General features: G+C 47.5%; 6 non-coding genes across 6 annotated transcripts; all 6 read left to right on the top strand.

The window, feature by feature from the left end:
* The first annotated feature begins 216 nt into the window (after positions 1 to 216).
* On the top strand, positions 217 to 298 carry trnal-uag (transfer RNA leucine (anticodon UAG)). The gene has a single exon. It is a non-coding gene; the product is annotated as a tRNA-Leu (tRNA).
* A 1,957-nt stretch (positions 299 to 2,255) lies between these two features.
* trnal-uag (transfer RNA leucine (anticodon UAG)) lies at positions 2,256 to 2,337 on the top strand. Its single transcript has one exon. It is a non-coding gene; the product is annotated as a tRNA-Leu (tRNA).
* Positions 2,338 to 4,279: 1,942 nt separating this feature from the next.
* Positions 4,280 to 4,361, top strand: trnal-uag (transfer RNA leucine (anticodon UAG)). Its single transcript has one exon. It is a non-coding gene; the product is annotated as a tRNA-Leu (tRNA).
* A 1,948-nt stretch (positions 4,362 to 6,309) lies between these two features.
* trnal-uag (transfer RNA leucine (anticodon UAG)) lies at positions 6,310 to 6,391 on the top strand. The gene has a single exon. It is a non-coding gene; the product is annotated as a tRNA-Leu (tRNA).
* A 1,942-nt stretch (positions 6,392 to 8,333) lies between these two features.
* On the top strand, positions 8,334 to 8,415 carry trnal-uag (transfer RNA leucine (anticodon UAG)). The gene has a single exon. It is a non-coding gene; the product is annotated as a tRNA-Leu (tRNA).
* A 1,950-nt stretch (positions 8,416 to 10,365) lies between these two features.
* trnal-uag (transfer RNA leucine (anticodon UAG)) lies at positions 10,366 to 10,447 on the top strand. Its single transcript has one exon. It is a non-coding gene; the product is annotated as a tRNA-Leu (tRNA).
* Positions 10,448 to 12,780: the final 2,333 nt, after the last annotated feature.

Raw genomic sequence — 12,780 nt, 5'->3', positions numbered from 1 at the left:
AATTATGAATGAAATTTACAATGGTTGTGTTCCAGCAAACGTCTATTTATTAGAGTTGCCCTGTGAACACGTAGCTTCTTCTGATCTACTGGGTTGCATCAGAAGTGAGTTTGCCGTCCACGAATTTAATTTCCTTTTGTTTCCCCTGGTATTTACAAGACCATGCCACATTTCAATCGCCAGGTACTAGTTTCAGATTCCGTAACGGCTGGATGTGGTAGCGTGGCCGAGCGGTCTAAGGCGCTGGATTTAGGCTCCAGTCTCTTCGGGGGCGTGGGTTCGAATCCCACCGCTGCCAGATATTGCGACATTCCTAAATTTCGTCGCTTCACCAACAGCAGTAAACCGGGCAGGCATGCCGGTTTTGTGTCACCTTTTCCTTCAGTTGCTACATACAGGCAGATCCGATTCACAGAATTTCCACTGGTCCACAATTGGCCTGAACCCCGCACCGAACACTACAAACACCGTCACCCAGCCAACTGAATTCAGGCCGTTCACTCACTCGTCTGCACATCTGCTGCCTCTCACTTATTCAGATATGCACCACTTTTACAATTTTCTTTCTTCCATTTCTTGCAATCTATCGACCGAGCTCCCCCATTGCTGTCACTCTCGCACCCACCATCTCTCCGTCGTTTCCCCGTTCGCCCTTCCAAACTTGCCGGTTGAACAGCACCTCCCATTCACTCGTGTGCTGCAATCCGATTAATTTAACACGAGTATCCTTTTTTCATTCTAACCTATCCAGACAGCGAAAGTTACATTAAGACATGGTTAAGAGAAGATGCATTCTGCAAAAGAAAAGTGTGGGGGAGGGGATCTGGACCCTGACTTCAGGATGAGAGTCAGATGTGTTTTTCATAGCATTAGTCTGAGGAGGATGTGATTAGGAGGGCACATTATTCCTATTGTTCTCTCCTCTTAGAATTATGCAAAATTTCAGGCTCAATGCGTCAGGTTTTTTATCACACTTTATGCTTTACTTACAGCAACTTCCTTCTTGCAATAAACACAAGAACCTGCAACACAACTTTCAAAACACTTTATTCGCACCAACAGAAGCTGCAAATGCTGCAAAGTTGCAGCAGCCTTGGCCTTCCCCTTTCTCTCAACGCATTCCTGCAGCGCCGCGTCGCCAGCACCAGATGATGCTCTTGGCCTTTACACTACAGGGAATACCTCCACACAAAACGGAACACCGTTACACAACACGGAGTACCTTTACACAACAGGAAACACATTACTCAATAGCGGACATCTTTACAAAGCACACAAAACCTCTAAAAAAACAGGGAGAATCTGTACACAACAGCGACCATCTTTACCCAAGAGGGAACAATTTTATATAACAGGGAACATTTTTACACTACAGGGAATTTGTTTACACAGCAGAACGCACCTTCATGCATGTCTCTCTCTTCATCTCAGTCTCCGTTTCCCTGTCTGTCTACCTCCCTCTCTGTTTCTCTCGCAGTCTCGGTTTTCCCTCAGTCTCTGTCTCTGCTTCGTGTTATTCGGTCTGTCTGTCTGTCTCTCTCTCTCTCTTTGGTTTCCGCAGTGTCTTTCTCTGTCCCTCCCTTTGTATGGCCAGAAAGACCCTTGCCGGTTTTTTCTGTGTCCTTTTGTGTCCGTCCCATTGTCGGTGGTGTAATACTGAGTGTCCTTGTGACATTGTGCAGCCAAGTGAGCCTGCAAACACGGGTGCTGCGGGGTCCGGGTCTCTGGGTGGTTTGAGGGCCATGCTATAGTTTTCAACACAGCCTGGATGCTGACATTCGTCTCGCTAACACACAGGCCTGTGAGGCATCGGAACCTAAGCACCAGCCGGGATTACACACCAGCCGAAAGCAGAGTGGCGCAGCGGAAGCGTGCTGGGCCCATAACCCAGAGGTCGATGGATCGAAACCATCCTCTGCTAGTCGCATTCTTATTTACAGCAGCAATAAAATCCTCTATTGCTAGCAACAATCAAACGCACTTATTTTTATCACACTTTACTTACACCAACTTCCTGCTTGCAATAAACAACAGGGATAAATTATGAATGAAATTTACAATGGTTGTGTTCCAGCAAACGTCTATTTATTAGAGTTGCCCTGTGAACACGTAGCTTCTTCTGATCCACTGGGTTGCATCAGAAGTGAGTTTGCCGTCCACGAATTTAATTTCCTTTTGTTTCCCCTGGTATTTACAAGACCATGCCACATTTCAATCGCCAGGTACTAGTTTCAGATTCCGTAACGGCTGGATGTGGTAGCGTGGCCGAGCGGTCTAAGGCGCTGGATTTAGGCTCCAGTCTCTTCGGGGGCGTGAGTTCGAATCCCACCGCTGCCAGATATTGCGACATTCCTAAATTTCGTCGCTTCACCAACAGCAGTAAACCGGGCAGGCATGCCGGTTTTGTGTCACCTTTTCCTTCAGTTGCTACATACAGGCAGATCCGATTCACAGAATTTCCACTGGTCCACAATTGGCCTGAACCCCGCACCGAACACTACAAACACCGTCACCCAGCCAACTGAATTCAGGCCGTTCACTCACTCGTCTGCACATCTGCTGCCTCTCACTTATTCAGATATGCACCACTTTTACATTTTTCTTTCTTCCATTTCTTGCAATCTATCGACCGAGCTCCCCCATTGCTGTCACTCTCGCACCCACCATCTCTCCGTCGTTTCCCCGTTCGCCCTTCCAAACTTGCCGGTTGAACAGCACCTCCCATTCACTCGTGTGCTGCAATCCGATTAATTTAACACGCGTATCTTTTTTTCATTCTAACCTATCCAGACAGCGAAAGTTACATTAAGACATGGTTAAGAGAAGATGCATTCTGCAAAAGAAAAGTGTGGGGGAGGGGATCTGGACCCTGACTTCAGGATGAGAGTCAGATGTGTTTTTCATAGCATTAGTCTGAGGAGGATGTGATTAGGAGGGCACATTATTCCTATTGTTCTCTCCTCTTAGAATTATGCAAAATTTCAGGCTCAATGCGTCAGGTTTTTTATCACACTTTATGCTTTACTTACAGCAACTTCCTTCTTGCAATAAACACAAGAACCTGCAACACAACTTTCAAAACACTTTATTCGCACCAACAGAAGCTGCAAATGCTGCAAAGTTGCAGCAGCCTTGGCCTTCCCCTTTCTCTCAACGCATTCCTGCAGCGCCGCGTCGCCAGCACCAGATGATGCTCTTGGCCTTTACACTACAGGGAATACCTCCACACAAAACGGAACACCGTTACACAACACGGAGTACCTTTACACAACAGGAAACACATTACTCAATAGCGGACATCTTTACAAAGCACACAAAACCTCTAAAAAAACAGGGAGAATCTGTACACAACAGCGACCATCTTTACCCAAGAGGGAACAATTTTATATAACAGGGAACATTTTTACACTACAGGGAATTTGTTTACACAGCAGAACGCACCTTCATGCATGTCTCTCTCTTCATCTCAGTCTCCGTTTCCCTGTCTGTCTACCTCCCTCTCTGTTTCTCTCGCAGTCTCGGTTTTCCCTCAGTCTCTGTCTCTGCTTCGTGTTATTCGGTCTGTCTGTCTGTCTCTCTCTCTCTCTTTGGTTTCCGCAGTGTCTTTCTCTGTCCCTCCCTTTGTATGGCCAGAAAGACCCTCTCCGGTTTTTTCTGTGTCCTTTTGTGTCCGTGTAATACTGAGTGTCCTTGTGACATTGTGCAGCCAAGTGAGCCTGCAAACACGGGTGCTGCGGGGTCCGGGTCTCTGGGTGGTTTGAGGGCCATGCTATAGTTTTCAACACAGCCTGGATGCTGACATTCGTCTCGCTAACACACAGGCCTGTGAGGCATCGGAACCTAAGCACCAGCCGGGATTACACACCAGCCGAAAGCAGAGTGGCGCAGCGGAAGCGTGCTGGGCCCATAACTCAGAGGTCGATGGATCGAAACCATCCTCTGCTAGTCGCATTCTTATTTACAGCAGCAATAAAATCCTCTATTGCTAGCAACAATCAAACGCACTTATTTTTATCACACTTTACTTACACCAACTTCCTGCTTGCAATAAACAACAGGGATAAATTATGAATGAAATTTACAATGGTTGTGTTCCAGCAAACGTCTATTTATTAGAGTTGCCCTGTGAACACGTAGCTTCTTCTGATCTACTGGGTTGCATCAGAAGTGAGTTTGCCGTCCACGAATTTAATTTCCTTTTGTTTCCCCTGGTATTTACAAGACCATGCCACATTTCAATCGCCAGGTACTAGTTTCAGATTCCGTAACGGCTGGATGTGGTAGCGTGGCCGAGCGGTCTAAGGCGCTGGATTTAGGCTCCAGTCTCTTCGGGGGCGTGGGTTCGAATCCCACCGCTGCCAGATATTGCGACATTCCTAAATTTCGTCGCTTCACCAACAGCAGTAAACCGGGCAGGCATGCCGGTTTTGTGTCACCTTTTCCTTCAGTTGCTACATACAGGCAGATCCGATTCACAGAATTTCCACTGGTCCACAATTGGCCTGAACCCCGCACCGAACACTACAAACACCGTCACCCAGCCAACTGAATTCAGGCCGTTCACTCACTCGTCTGCACATCTGCTGCCTCTCACTTATTCAGATATGCACCACTTTTACAATTTTCTTTCTTCCATTTCTTGCAATCTATCGACCGAGCTCCCCCATTGCTGTCACTCTCGCACCCACCATCTCTCCGTCGTTTCCCCGTTCGCCCTTCCAAACTTGCCGGTTGAACAGCACCTCCCATTCACTCGTGTGCTGCAATCCGATTAATTTAACACGAGTATCCTTTTTTCATTCTAACCTATCCAGACAGCGAAAGTTACATTAAGACATGGTTAAGAGAAGATGCATTCTGCAAAAGAAAAGTGTGGGGGAGGGGATCTGGACCCTGACTTCAGGATGAGAGTCAGATGTGTTTTTCATAGCATTAGTCTGAGGAGGATGTGATTAGGAGGGCACATTATTCCTATTGTTCTCTCCTCTTAGAATTATGCAAAATTTCAGGCTCAATGCGTCAGGTTTTTTATCACACTTTATGCTTTACTTACAGCAACTTCCTTCTTGCAATAAACACAAGAACCTGCAACACAACTTTCAAAACACTTTATTCGCACCAACAGAAGCTGCAAATGCTGCAAAGTTGCAGCAGCCTTGGCCTTCCCCTTTCTCTCAACGCATTCCTGCAGCGCCGCGTCGCCAGCACCAGATGATGCTCTTGGCCTTTACACTACAGGGAATACCTCCACACAAAACGTACACCGTTACACAACACGGAGTACCTTCACACAACAGGAAACACATTACTCAATAGCGGACATCTTTACAAAGCACAAAAAACCTCTAAAAAGACAGGGAGAATATGTACACAACAGCGACCATCTTTACACAAGTGGGAACAATTTTATATAACAGGGAACATTTTTACACTACAGGGAATTTGTTTACACAGCAGAACGCACCTTCATGCATGTCTCTCTCTTCATCTCAGTCTCCGTTTCCCTGTCTGTCTACCTCCCTCTCTGTTTCTCTCGCAGTCTCGGTATTCCCTCAGTCTCTGCTTCGTGTTATTCGGTCTGTCTGTCTGTCTGTCTCTCTCTCTTTGGTTTCCGCAGTGTCTTTCTCTGTCCCTCCCTTTGTATGGCCAGAAAGACCCTCTCCGGTTTTTTCTGTGTCCTTTTGTGTCCGTCCCATTGTCGGTGGTGTAATACTGAGTGTCCTTGTGACATTGTGCAGCCAAGTGAGCCTGCAAACATGGGTGCTGCGGGGTCCGGGTCTCTGGGTGGTTTGAGGGCCATGCTATAGTTTTCAACACACTGGATGCTGACATTCGTCTCGCTAACACACAGGCCTGTGAGGCATCGGAACCTAAGCACCAGCCGGGATTACACACCAGCCGAAAGCAGAGTGGCGCAGCGGAAGCGTGCTGGGCCCATAACTCAGAGGTCGATGGATCGAAACCATCCTCTGCTAGTCGCATTCTTATTTACAGCAGCAATAAAATCCTCTATTGCTAGCAACAATCAAACGCACTTATTTTTATCACACTTTACTTACACCAACTTCCTGCTTGCAATAAACAACAGGGATAAATTATGAATGAAATTTACAATGGTTGTGTTCCAGCAAACGTCTATTTATTAGAGTTGCCCTGTGAACACGTAGCTTCTTCTGATCTACTGGGTTGCATCAGAAGTGAGTTTGCCGTCCACGAATTTAATTTCCTTTTGTTTCCCCTGGTATTTACAAGACCATGCCACATTTCAATCGCCAGGTACTAGTTTCAGATTCCGTAACTGCTGGATGTGGTAGCGTGGCCGAGCGGTCTAAGGCGCTGGATTTAGGCTCCAGTCTCTTCGGGGGCGTGGGTTCGAATCCCACCGCTGCCAGATATTGCGACATTCCTAAATTTCGTCGCTTCACCAACAGCAGTAAACCGGGCAGGCATGCCGGTTTTGTGTCACCTTTTCCTTCAGTTGCTACATACAGGCAGATCCGATTCACAGAATTTCCACTGGTCCACAATTGGCCTGAACCCCGCACCGAACAGGACAAACACCGTCACCCAGCCAACTGAATTCAGGCCGTTCACTCACTCGTCTGCACATCTGCTGCCTCTCACTTATTCAGATATGCACCACTTTTACAATTTTCTTTCTTCCATTTCTTGCAATCTATCGACCGAGCTCCCCCATTGCTGTCACTCTCGCACCCACCATCTCTCCGTCGTTTCCCCGTTCGCCCTTCCAAACTTGCCGGTTGAACAGCACCTCCCATTCACTCGTGTGCTGCAATCCGATTAATTTAACACGAGTATCTTTTTTTCATTCTAACCTATCCAGACAGCGAAAGTTACATTAAGACATGGTTAAGAGAAGATGCATTCTGCAAAAGAAAAGTGTGGGGGAGGGGATCTGGACCCTGACTTCAGGATGAGAGTCAGATGTGTTTTTCATAGCATTAGTCTGAGGAGGATGTGATTAGGAGGGCACATTATTCCTATTGTTCTCTCCTCTTAGAATTATGCAAAATTTCAGGCTCAATGCGTCAGGTTTTTTATCACACTTTATGCTTTACTTACAGCAACTTCCTTCTTGCAATAAACACAAGAACCTGCAACACAACTTTCAAAACACTTTATTCGCACCAACAGAAGCTGCAAATGCTGCAAAGTTGCAGCAGCCTTGGCCTTCCCCTTTCTCTCAACGCATTCCTGCAGCGCCGCGTCGCCAGCACCAGATGATGCTCTTGGCCTTTACACTACAGGGAATACCTCCACACAAAACGGAACACCGTTACACAACACGGAGTACCTTTACACAACAGGAAACACATTACTCAATAGCGGACATCTTTACAAAGCACACAAAACCTCTAAAAAAACAGGGAGAATCTGTACACAACAGCGACCATCTTTACCCAAGAGGGAACAATTTTATATAACAGGGAACATTTTTACACTACAGGGAATTTGTTTACACAGCAGAACGCACCTTCATGCATGTCTCTCTCTTCATCTCAGTCTCCGTTTCCCTGTCTGTCTACCTCCCTCTCTGTTTCTCTCGCAGTCTCGGTTTTCCCTCAGTCTCTGTCTCTGCTTCGTGTTATTCGGTCTGTCTGTCTGTCTCTCTCTCTCTCTTTGGTTTCCGCAGTGTCTTTCTCTGTCCCTCCCTTTGTATGGCCAGAAAGACCCTCTCCGGTTTTTTCTGTGTCCTTTTGTGTCCGTGTAATACTGAGTGTCCTTGTGACATTGTGCAGCCAAGTGAGCCTGCAAACACGGGTGCTGCGGGGTCCGGGTCTCTGGGTGGTTTGAGGGCCATGCTATAGTTTTCAACACAGCCTGGATGCTGACATTCGTCTCGCTAACACACAGGCCTGTGAGGCATCGGAACCTAAGCACCAGCCGGGATTACACACCAGCCGAAAGCAGAGTGGCGCAGCGGAAGCGTGCTGGGCCCATAACTCAGAGGTCGATGGATCGAAACCATCCTCTGCTAGTCGCATTCTTATTTACAGCAGCAATAAAATCCTCTATTGCTAGCAACAATCAAACGCACTTATTTTTATCACACTTTACTTACACCAACTTCCTGCTTGCAATAAACAACAGGGATAAATTATGAATGAAATTTACAATGGTTGTGTTCCAGCAAACGTCTATTTATTAGAGTTGCCCTGTGAACACGTAGCTTCTTCTGATCTACTGGGTTGCATCAGAAGTGAGTTTGCCGTCCACGAATTTAATTTCCTTTTGTTTCCCCTGGTATTTACAAGACCATGCCACATTTCAATCGCCAGGTACTAGTTTCAGATTCCGTAACGGCTGGATGTGGTAGCGTGGCCGAGCGGTCTAAGGCGCTGGATTTAGGCTCCAGTCTCTTCGGGGGCGTGGGTTCGAATCCCACCGCTGCCAGATATTGCGACATTCCTAAATTTCGTCGCTTCACCAACAGCAGTAAACCGGGCAGGCATGCCGGTTTTGTGTCACCTTTTCCTTCAGTTGCTACATACAGGCAGATCCGATTCACAGAATTTCCACTGGTCCACAATTGGCCTGAACCCCGCACCGAACACTACAAACACCGTCACCCAGCCAACTGAATTCAGGCCGTTCACTCACTCGTCTGCACATCTGCTGCCTCTCACTTATTCAGATATGCACCACTTTTACAATTTTCTTTCTTCCATTTCTTGCAATCTATCGACCGAGCTCCCCCATTGCTGTCACTCTCGCACCCACCATCTCTCCGTCGTTTCCCCGTTCGCCCTTCCAAACTTGCCGGTTGAACAGCACCTCCCATTCACTCGTGTGCTGCAATCCGATTAATTTAACACGAGTATCTTTTTTTCATTCTAACCTATCCAGACAGCGAAAGTTACATTAAGACATGGTTAAGAGAAGATGCATTCTGCAAAAGAAAAGTGTGGGGGAGGGGATCTGGACCCTGTCTTCAGGATGAGAGTCAGATGTGTTTTTCATAGCATTAGTCTGAGGAGGATGTGATTAGGAGGGCACATTATTCCTATTGTTCTCTCCTCTTAGAATTATGCAAAATTTCAGGCTCAATGCGTCAGGTTTTTTATCACACTTTATGCTTTACTTACAGCAACTTCCTTCTTGCAATAAACACAAGAACCTGCAACACAACTTTCAAAACACTTTATTCGCACCAACAGAAGCTGCAAATGCTGCAAAGTTGCAGCAGCCTTGGCCTTCCCCTTTCTCTCAACGCATTCCTGCAGCGCCGCGTCGCCAGCACCAGATGATGCTCTTGGCCTTTACACTACAGGGAATACCTCCACACAAAACGTACACCGTTACACAACACGGAGTACCTTCACACAACAGGAAACACATTACTCAATAGCGGACATCTTTACAAAGCACAAAAAACCTCTAAAAAGACAGGGAGAATATGTACACAACAGCGACCATCTTTACACAAGTGGGAACAATTTTATATAACAGGGAACATTTTTACACTACAGGGAATTTGTTTACACAGCAGAACGCACCTTCATGCATGTCTCTCTCTTCATCTCAGTCTCCGTTTCCCTGTCTGTCTACCTCCCTCTCTGTTTCTCTCGCAGTCTCGGTATTCCCTCAGTCTCTGCTTCGTGTTATTCGGTCTGTCTGTCTGTCTGTCTCTCTCTCTTTGGTTTCCGCAGTGTCTTTCTCTGTCCCTCCCTTTGTATGGCCAGAAAGACCCTCTCCGGTTTTTTCTGTGTCCTTTTGTGTCCGTCCCATTGTCGGTGGTGTAATACTGAGTGTCCTTGTGACATTGTGCAGCCAAGTGAGCCTGCAAACATGGGTGCTGCGGGGTCCGGGTCTCTGGGTGGTTTGAGGGCCATGCTATAGTTTTCAACACAGCCTGGATGCTGACATTCGTCTCGCTAACACACAGGCCTGTGAGGCATCGGAACCTAAGCACCAGCCGGGATCCCCCACCAGCCGAAAGCAGACTGGCGCAGCGGAAGCGTGCTGGGCCCATAACCCAGAGGTCGATGGATCGAAACCATCCTCTGCTAGTCGCATTCTTATTTACAGCAGCAATAAAATCCTCTATTGCTAGCAACAATCAAACGCACTTATTTTTATCACACTTTACTTACACCAACTTCCTGCTTGCAATAAACAACAGGGATAAATTATGAATGAAATTTACAATGGTTGTGTTCCAGCAAACGTCTATTTATTAGAGTTGCCCTGTGAACACGTAGCTTCTTCTGATCTACTGGGTTGCATCAGAAGTGAGTTTGCCGTCCACGAATTTAATTTCCTTTTGTTTCCCCTGGTATTTACAAGACCATGCCACATTTCAATCGCCAGGTACTAGTTTCAGATTCCGTAACGGCTGGATGTGGTAGCGTGGCCGAGCGGTCTAAGGCGCTGGATTTAGGCTCCAATCTCTTCGGGGGCGTGGGTTCGAATCCCACCGCTGCCAGATATTGCGACATTCCTGAATTTCGTCGCTTCACCAACAGCAGTAAAACGGGCAGGCATGCCGGTTTTGTGTCACCTTTTCCTTCAGTTGCTACATACAGGCAGATCCGATTCACAGAATTTCCACTGGTCCACAATTGGCCTGAACCCCGCACCGAACAGGACAAACACCGTCACCCAGCCAACTGAATTCAGGCCGTTCACTCACTCGTCTGCACATCTGCTGCCTCTCACTTATTCAGATATGCACCACTTTTACATTTTTCTTTCTTCCATTTCTTGCAATCTATCGACCGTGCTCCCCCATTGCTGTCACTCTCGCACCCACCATCTCTCCGTCGTTTCCCCGTTCGCCCTTCCAAACTTGCCGGTTGAACAGCACCTCCCATTCACTCGTGTGCTGCAATCCGATTAATTTAACACGAGTATCTTTTTTTCATTCTAACCTATCCAGACAGCGAAAGTTACATTAAGACATGGTTTAGAGAAGATGCATTCTGCAAAAGAAAAGTGTGGGGGAGGGGATCTGACCACTGACTTCAGGATGAGAGTCAGATGTGTTTTTCATAGCATTAGTCTGAGGAAGATGTGATTTGGAGGGCACATTATTCCTATTGTTCTCTCCTCTTATAATTATGAAAAATTTCAGACTGAATGCGTCAGGTTTTTTATCACACTTTATGCTTTACTTACAGCAACTTCCTTCTTGCAATAAACACAAGAACCTGCAACACAACTTTCAAAACAGCGATCATCTTTACACAAGAGGGAACAATTTTATATAACAAGGTGTTGCAGAGCCACTGAGGGCCTCTGGACAACTGTACATAATTCAGTTTAACGATGTGTTAGCTACAGACTAATCTGTACCATTGTGTATACTGTTTGCATGTGCATTGTGCGGTCCATTTAAGAGCGCGGGCAAACGCGACGACTTCATGCCGCTAATCACGTGACCACCCAAACGTGGTAATAACGTGATGATGTCATGACGCCATCCACGGGACTGCCCAGGCAGTCCTCGTGGACCCTCCATCCTGTTAAGACCTGTATTCATAGTTCGCTTGCATCTATCTGTTTAAACTCGTTAGTTTGACATTAAAAACCTTTTCTGATTGATTGCCTGCATCGAACTCAATCTCTGAATTCGCAAAAGGAGCAAAGCATGGAGGCAAACGCCGTTTCGTTGAAGCTGCCGCAGTTCTGGGAGCAACAAACGACCTCGTGGTTCATCCAATTTGAATCCAAGTTCCCCCTGAGAGGCATCATCGATGATCAGACCCGATAATTATACGTGGTCTCTGCACTTGACAGCTCTACTGCCTCATGGATCATCTGTCTTCTCGAGAGCCCTTCTACGGCCCGCAAGTATGAGACCCTCAAGGCACGGTTGCAACAGGTTTTCGGGATCACAAAATCAGAGCGCGCCCGTCGGCTGCTCGCTATGCCCAGGATCGGGGACTCCAAACCTTCCAAGCTGATGAGCCAAATGCTCACACTCCTCGGCTCCGAACCACAATGCTTTCTCTTCAGAGAGTTATTCCTCAGCCAATTACCGGAGCAAGAGCAAGTGGCCTTGGCTAGATCCGAGGTCGAAGACTGCGCAGCGCTCACTGCCGAGGCAGACAAAATATTCAGTTACGCAACAGCACTGTGCTGCCATGAGGCGCCCACCCCCTACAGATGCCACGCCAGCTCCTCAGCCCGCGGGGCTGTGCTTCTACCACGCGTGGTTTGGCGTGAAGGCGAGATGTTGCCGCCCTCCCTACAGCTTCGCTCAAAAAAAAAACAACAACTCCGTCCAATGAAGAACGGGTCTAACGGGTGCCCCACGGCCACAATGGCAATCGGCAATGCAGGCAAGCTGCTCTACCTCATAGATACCCTCTCCGGTCGTCGGTTCCTGTGCGACACCAGAGCACAGTGCAGCATTCTGCCCACATCAGCTCTTGATGTAGAGGCTGTGAGGCACGGCCTCCCCCTCGAAGCGGCTAATGGTGGAGCTATCCAGATCTTCAGCAGATGGCGGGTCCTGGTGTGCTTCGGCAGCCAGCGGTTTTTCTGGGAATTCGTTACGGCCAAGGTTTTGCAGGCCATTCTTGGTGCACATTTCCTGTGTGCCAAAGGCCTCCTGGTCGATGTAAGGAACCGGCAGCTGATCAACATGGCAACCTTTCACTCTATCCCTTGCCACTGTAGTAACAACATGTCATGCACCATCTCCTGTGCTTTCCCGACTCCGAATGCACGGGCCCGGCGCCTCGAACCTGGCAAGCTAGCGGTCGCGAAGGCGGAGTTCCCAACAATGGAATGCTTAGGGATTATTTGCAGGTC

This window comes from Somniosus microcephalus, unplaced genomic scaffold (genome assembly GCF_052327205.1).
Source record: "Somniosus microcephalus isolate GS21.2 unplaced genomic scaffold, FLI_Smic_1.0 unresolved_chr3, whole genome shotgun sequence".
Taxonomy (NCBI): Eukaryota; Metazoa; Chordata; class Chondrichthyes; order Squaliformes; family Somniosidae; genus Somniosus; species Somniosus microcephalus.
Note: the sequence above shows the minus strand (reverse complement) of the source record. Positions and strands in the feature narration are given on the sequence as shown.